The sequence below is a fragment of the Tenrec ecaudatus genome, chromosome 4 (genome assembly GCF_050624435.1).
Source record: "Tenrec ecaudatus isolate mTenEca1 chromosome 4, mTenEca1.hap1, whole genome shotgun sequence".
In the NCBI taxonomy this organism is placed as follows: Eukaryota; Metazoa; Chordata; class Mammalia; order Afrosoricida; family Tenrecidae; genus Tenrec; species Tenrec ecaudatus.
In genome coordinates this window covers 37,723,275-37,730,941 of record NC_134533.1, presented here as the reverse complement: position 1 = coordinate 37,730,941, position 7,667 = coordinate 37,723,275, and the positions used below count along the sequence as shown (strand labels likewise).

The following is a 7,667-nucleotide window of genomic DNA, read 5'->3' as shown; positions in this document are numbered from 1 at the left end:
CTATATCTGGGATTTTATTTTTAAAGTATATATAACACTTCCAAGCGATGAATTCTCCATGTACTTGATGAAACTCACTGGAATGACTTTTGGTTCATCTTGAATTAGAATGCTAATTAAACTCAAACCTTTCATATGTCCTCATTTAATCTGACTCTATTATTTGACTTTAAAATGATTTGGAAAGATAATCCGTTTAAACAACATCTGGATATTGTGAAGCTATAATCACTCTTAAATATTGTAACAAAAACTTTCTTAAGTTGGTCAAAGCACTGTGACAATATTGAAGAAAACTGAAGGGGAAAAAAAATCTCATGTTATCTTGAAAAACTACTTTTAAGTTGTTTTTTTTTTAATGTTCCACCATAGAATAAGCATAACATTTGCCCCACCGTCATAAACATTTGTCATTGGGCATACACAATTTTGAGTGATGTGCAGGACTACTTTTTAAATTTAAAAAATATGTAGGACCTATGCTAGTATGCCACCCCCCACCTGTCAATTTGTCATCCTCCGGTGACTTTCATGCTCCTATGACACTGGAAGTTATGCCACTACAGGATGCAGCAGTGCTTCCAGACCAAGGCAGACTAGGAAGAAAGCCCTGGAAATCTGCTGAAAATCATCCAATGGAAAGCTTATTGTTTGATCTAGTACTCTGATCATGAAAGCGGTGCAGAACCAAGCAGCATCTTGTTTTGTTGGGCATGGTGTCTCTGTGAGTTGGAGGTGACTTGACACCAACATCAGGCTAGTACGAGACAGACTTTATACTGTTTTCTACTGTCCTAAAAACAAACAAAAAAACCTGTTCCATGATTTTTTAAAGATGGGTACCTGAGTCAGAATCTACCCAATATAGGAGTTTATTTTGAAAAATGATCTAATCATACACGTTCCATACTCAAAGAGAGTGAAGCTGAAAGAACACAGATTGAGAGACAATGTGGATACTGGGCTAACTACCTGTGCTAGAACTGCCTTGGCCTGGAATCCTAAACAATTTAAGCCAATAGTTGTAGTTGCCTTTACAATGAACCCCTTTTACCTTAAGACTGATTAAATGCCCTTTGCCACCAGAAATTCAAAGTGATTTTTCAACACCACATTTTGAAGAATACTATGTTTTTGCTTTCCTTCTTTTTCAAAAACAGATTTTCACTGAAACCAACTTGGTATCTTGTAACTATAATGAATATTTTAGAACTTTGCTTCTGTGAGTTTCACTATTATTCTTTATCCTGGGAATTGTACAAAGGGTGTGCTTGTTTTCTAACTGAAGAATCTACAATCTCCATAAATTTACATCATTTAAAATGCCATGTCTGTTTTCAGCATATGAATCTGGCCCACAAAGGGCCCTCAGTAGCATATGTAAAGCGGTGCAATAATATTCTACACCGTAGGACAATGTGACTACTTTACTGTGTGTGACTTTCATCTAAAGACTTCAAAATTTCTTTTATGAGGCAACAAATACTTAAATTCTGTGATGGCCATTTCTTTGTGTACTAATAATAGTACAGAGAAGGATGGAATGTACTAGCCCTGGTACGAAGAGTTCTGATGGAAGTTTAGTAGCAAATGTCTTCATACTTCAGTGACAAAGAGAAAGTTCTGTGGAAAAGAGACAAAGTAAAGTTCCAAGGAATTAAGTCTTTACTATCTCTGTGATGCTTAGTTGGGACTCTTTTTTTTATTAGGTCATAGTTTGGATCCCAATGTGACTCATTTAGCTTTGCTAACTTCCTCGGTCATAACATATACCTGGTCATAGTTAAGGCAAAATGTGTCAACTTGGCTAGGCCATGATTCTCAGAGACTTGGCAGATATTATGTAATCATCTTCCATTTTGTGATCTTGATCCTGCATCTAACTTGTCATCTTCTGAACTCTGGTTCTTGGGAGGTGAGCCAGCACCCTGACTTCTAATCTGCAGACTTTGAGATTCACCACCTCCTGATGCTAGGAACCTGTTGTGTGACCTGCTGATTTAGGATTCATCAGCTACCACAACCATATAAGTGAAGAGAAGCCTGGTGCCTAACCCATGGATGTAAGATTTACCATCTTCCTCACCTACAGAAGCCGTTTGCTTCAACTAAATCTCTCCACATATATTTGCATGTATACACACATCACTGATTTTGCTCCTCTAGAGAACCAAGCCTAAGACATTTGGTACCAAGAGTAGTTCTAGTGGAACAAAATCATAAGGATGGGGTTTCTGACTTAGTTTTCAAGTCTGGCAAATTTTAAAGGCACTGAAAATCCATGCCATGAAGTGGCAATAGAAACACATAAAATACTGCCAGGTTGGTCAAACATTTGTGAGAGACAGACTTTGGGTGATTAGATATTTGATATTTCTCTTCCATGTTGTCTGAATGAGAATTACAAGGGAACTTCAAAAAATTCATGGAACTGAACTATTGAATTGTATGATATCTGGATTGTGTCCTAATAAACTGGTTTATAGATGGGGTGGGGTTCATAGAAAATGAAATTAAGATAATTTCCTATGAACATTTTAAAGCCTTTTAATATAAGAAAGTTTATGTTTTCAAGACCCACTTCCCACCTCCCTACTTATGCTAGACAATGTGGTGAAAGTAAGGGATAAGTCAAAAGATTCAGAATGATGGCTCAAGTGCCCCATCTAAGACCTGAAAGTGGCTGCTTGTATCCTGAAACAAAGCCTTATTTCTTGTATCACAGAAACGATACCACCAAAAACCAAACCCAGAGTCTTAGAGCAAGACTGGCTGAATTACACACCATTTGAATCCCCTTCTTTGAATGGTGTCTGAAGTAAAATTGAGAACATTGACTGGAAAGAGATGTGATCCTGAAAGTTGGGATGAGGGCATATGGGCAGATAATCAGTATGAGGGAGGGTCATTGAGCCCCTAAATTCTGTTGAATCATTCTTTTTTTTTCTTTTTGTTGAATCATTCTTGTCCACAAAATCAATCCTTTCACTCTCATCTGAAGAGATTATTACATCCTTGTCTGCAAACCCATTATCTCTTCCTCCCTCATTTGATCAGATTAGCCCAACTGTGCCTAAACGGTCTTTGTGAAAGATATCACCTAGTATACCACCTTGAGGATTAAGAGTGAAGGGGTGGAGTCTAGCTTGTCAATCAGATCATAGCCAATGAGACCTCTGTGTGAGCATGGCTTTCTTCTGAGAATTCTGGGAAATCCTGTATTTCCTCATTAGAGGCTGGAGACACATCTCTCTGCCACTCCCTGGGAGGCTTTGCAGCTGACAAGCCAGGTGCACCTACCCTGATGCAACCAGACCTCTGAAGATAGAGAAGCCATATAGTGACCCCTGCCAGCGCTGAGATGTTTCCAATGACACTGGATCCAAAAGCTTTCTATCCACTTACCTGTGATCTACATTCAGCATCATTGCTTGGGTTTCATGAGTCTGAAGAGGACTTTATAGATTGTTATCGGACATATGGGCTAATATCGGACTATGGACTTGAACTGGATTGGACTAGGATGTTTTCTCAATGTTCAATTGCTCTTGTATATAAATTTCTTTCTTATACACATTTGTGTGTCCATGGATTTTTTTTGTAGTCTACCCAGACTGATGCATTCTAAGACCCTTTAATACAGTTCCTCATAACCCTTTATTACAGTTACTCAGTTCCAACCATAAATTATTTTCATTGCTACTTCATAACTGTAATTTTGCTACTGTTATGAATCTTAATGTAAATAGTAATATATTTTCTGATGGTCTTAGGTGACCCCTGTCAAAGGGTTGTTCAACCCCCAAAGGGGTCGCAACACACAGGTTGAGAATCACTGCCTTAAGCAGATGCCTTACAGGACATTATTTTATGTCCTCAAGATCCACTTCCCACCACCCATTTTTTGCTTCTAGATCTACAACCAGACTTTAAGTGCAAGTAAATCCCAGGAGGTGAAGCAAGGGAGGTATACTATACTGCAAGATAATTGCTTCATATTTTCTTATGCATCCAAGTTGAAACCTGGGGAATGTGTGTGGGGAATGGCTATCAAGGATGTGGGATAGTGATACAACAGGTGCAAGACTATCAGAAGAATGAACAAATCTATCTTTAAAAAAGTACAGTCAGGATGCTCTTTAGAGGTGAGAATAGAGACTTCATCCTACATGCTTTGGACGTATATAAAGGAATCAGTCTTTGGAACAACTGACGAGTTTGAACCATGGATGTTCACGGTTAGTAGTCCAGTGCATAACACACTGAGCCACCAGGGCTCTTGGGTAAAACAGAAGGTCAGCTAAAAAGAGGAAGTCCCTCAATGAGATAGACTACAGCAAGTGGCTCAAACACAATGATCGTCAGGATGGTGCAGGATTGCTTACTGTTCTCTTTGCATAGAGCCACTATGAGTCAAAATCAGCTTAGCTCCATATAACAACAAAAACATTCATACAGAATAAAGCAAATTGTGAGTGCTTCTTTTTTTGTTTATTTCAGTAAAATACTTAATTTTGCAATGAATTTTTTCCCTTAAAGTCAAATCCTAACCAACATCCCAGCCTATTGACTATTGGAGTCAAACAAAGGTACCCATAGTTTTAATAAATGACCCAAACAAAATCTAATGAGTTCTACCAGAAGGTTTTTGTCTAGTTTTGAATCAGTATCTTTCTTTATTCCTCTGTTTTTTGAGTGGGTAGGTAGATATTAATATACAAGCTAGGTACACTATGTCTTTGTACCTGAAAACAATCTGAAAAGTAATGTGGTGCTTTTTAATTTTAATTTTTAAATTTTTATTTTATATTCTAAAATTACATGAAGCTTTTTCTGAAAAGAATTTTTTTCTACATCTATTTTTAAAATAATGGTATGATTCGAGTTATCACAAAGAAAACCCAGTCAATTAGAGTGAATTACAGTTCATTACTGACACCTGTAACTTTAATGTAATATCAAAAATAAATACAATTACTTCTTTCTTTTAACCATCTCACAATTACTTAAGAGCTCACTAAAGATAGTTTTCATACTTTTTAACATAATACCGATATTCTATGTTCCTATTCTAATTCACTTTTATTTTCATTGGAATTATTATTTTAAAAATCACTTTATTGGGGCCTCATACAATTGAATCTGGCATGTTTGTACATATGTTGCCTTCATTCTTTTCTATACATTTACTTTATATTGAACCCTTGGTATCACCTCTTTTTTTCCCCTTTCTGCTGCCCCATAACCCCCTGATAGATTGGTATCAGACATATGGGCTAATATTGGACTTATGGACTTGATCTGGACTGGGCTGGGATGTTTTCTCAGTATTAAATTGCTCTTGTATATAAAGCTCTTTCTTATATACATGAGTGTCTCTAGGATTGAACTTGACTGTTTTAAGAATTTAGTATCTGGTTCTACTTTGTTAATTCTGATTTCTTCTGCTTATTGTTATTGATGTAATGATTGACAGAAATTGTTATTGGAAAGTATGAAAATAGCTTTTAAGCCCACTTTCCTTGCGCCATTAAAAATTTGATCTTTAAATGGGCTTTGGACATGCCTGCAAAGAAGGCTCTGAAAATATAAGCCCCACCCAGTGCTTTGGAGTACTCAAGACATTTGCATTCCAAGAGACTTGCATAATGGACTGTTGACAGATTGAAAACTAAAGAACGAAAAGAAATTCTTTGGACTTTTGAGTGGTTTATGCGGGAGGCTGGAAGAAATTTGGAACCATGAAGAAAACTCTCTAGGACTGAACGTTAAAGAAACCTGTGGGCAAGCTGAAATGCTTGCCAGGGGACCACCTGGATTCATTTGGTGAGTGGAAATGGGAGAAATGCAGCAATAAAGAGACAGGTTGATTCTGGCCACTGACACTGTGGCCCTGGTTTACAGGAACTAGAGGAGAAGACGAGAATGGGCTGACTGGTATGAATTTCTTGACCTAGCACTAGGGGATAGGGTTGTAGAGAATTTGTGATGGGCCCATGGTCTAAATGCAAGGCGACCAATGGGTACCCTTTTCAGACTAAGTGAGGCAGCCCACATTGAGTTGACTAGAACCCTACCAGATGAAGAGAAGATATTTGAGCCTGTGAACTGGTACATATTGCTGCTAACTTTATGGATGGCCTGTCCTGATTTGACTTTGCTTATGGATGTGGACTTCACAAAGTTCCAACTGGAATGAAGATTGTTCATGTTAAAGAATATGACTGGCCAGCCTCCCAGCCCAGCTGGATTCTCCTCCGCGCATCCTGGGCTTTCGGTCCCCGCTTCTCCACGAGGCCCGCGTCCAGGCGATCCCCGGCCCCCTCTTGATGGCGTCGCTCCTGTGCTGTGGGCCCAAGCTGGCCGCTTGCGGCATCGTCCTCAGCGCCTGGGGAGTGATCATATAATGCTCGGCATCTTTTTCAATGTCCATTCCGCGGTCCTTATTGAGGATGTCCCCTTCTCGGAGGAAGATTTTGAGAACGGCCCCCAGAAAATATACCACCTCTATGAGCAAGTGAGCTACAACTGCTTCATCGCCGCGGGCCTGTACCTACTCCTAGGAGGTTTCTCCTTCTGCCAAGTTCGGCTCAACAAGCGCAAGGAATACATGGTGCGATAGAAGGACACACTCCCTGTCTCCGCTCTACAGCTAGAAGACCGCCCCCCGCGGAGACCCACCCACGGGCACCCTCGGCAGGGCTGGGTTTCCCTGTTCTCCCCAGTGCCCGGCGCTCTCGCCTCATCCTATACCACAATAAAGAGAAACTGCTCTCTCTCAAAAAAAAGAATATGACTATATACTCAGAGCACTGGGTTGATGTAAGTGGGATAGAAATTGGATACCTAAAACTGGGCGGATAAAGGCATGAAGCGTCTGGCTGTGGTAGTTATACAATCTGTTGTCAAGTCAAGACTTAAGAGGAAAAGGGTGGAGTTTAGTCTTCAATCAGGCCATAACTTGATGACCTCATCTGGAGGTGCTAAGGAGATAACTAGCACACTGGAGGTGGGATACATGCATGTTCCCTGCGAGAACATTCTTGTTGACAAGACACATGGAGCTACACTAGAGCCCTGGAGCTGAAGGAACCACCTGGAGACCCCTGCCAGTGCTGAGATACTTCTACTGCCACTGGATCCATAAGACGTTTCCCCCATTGGCCTGTGATCTTCCTGTATTCAGCATCATTACATGTGTTTCGTGAGTCTGAAGAGGAATTTTTTTTTAATTTTTTTTAATTTTAACAATTTATTGGGGCTCATACAATTCTTTTCACAGTTCATACATATACATACATCAATTGTATAAAGCACATCTGTACAGTCTTTGCCCTAATCATTTTTTTCTCTTTTCTTCTTTTACATTTTATTAGGGACTCATACAACTCTTACCACAATCCATACATATACATACATCAATTGTATAAAGCACATCCATACATTCCCTGCCCCAATCATTCTCAAGGCATTTGCTCTCCACTTAAGCCCCTTGCATCAGGTCCTCTTTTTTTTTTTCCCCTCCCTCCCCATTCCCCCCTCCCTCATGTGCCCTTGGTAATTTATACATCGTTATTTTGTCATATCTTGCCCTATTCGGGGTCTCCCTTCCCCCCTTCTCTGCTGTCCCTCTCCCAGGGAAGAGGTCACATGTGGATCCTTGTAAT

General features: G+C 39.7%; 1 pseudogene; it reads left to right on the top strand.

Annotated features, from left to right (window-relative positions):
- Positions 1–6,258: 6,258 nt before the first annotated feature.
- On the top strand, positions 6,259–6,791 carry LOC142446628 (ribonuclease kappa pseudogene; annotated as a pseudogene).
- The last annotated feature ends 876 nt before the right edge of the window (positions 6,792–7,667 follow it).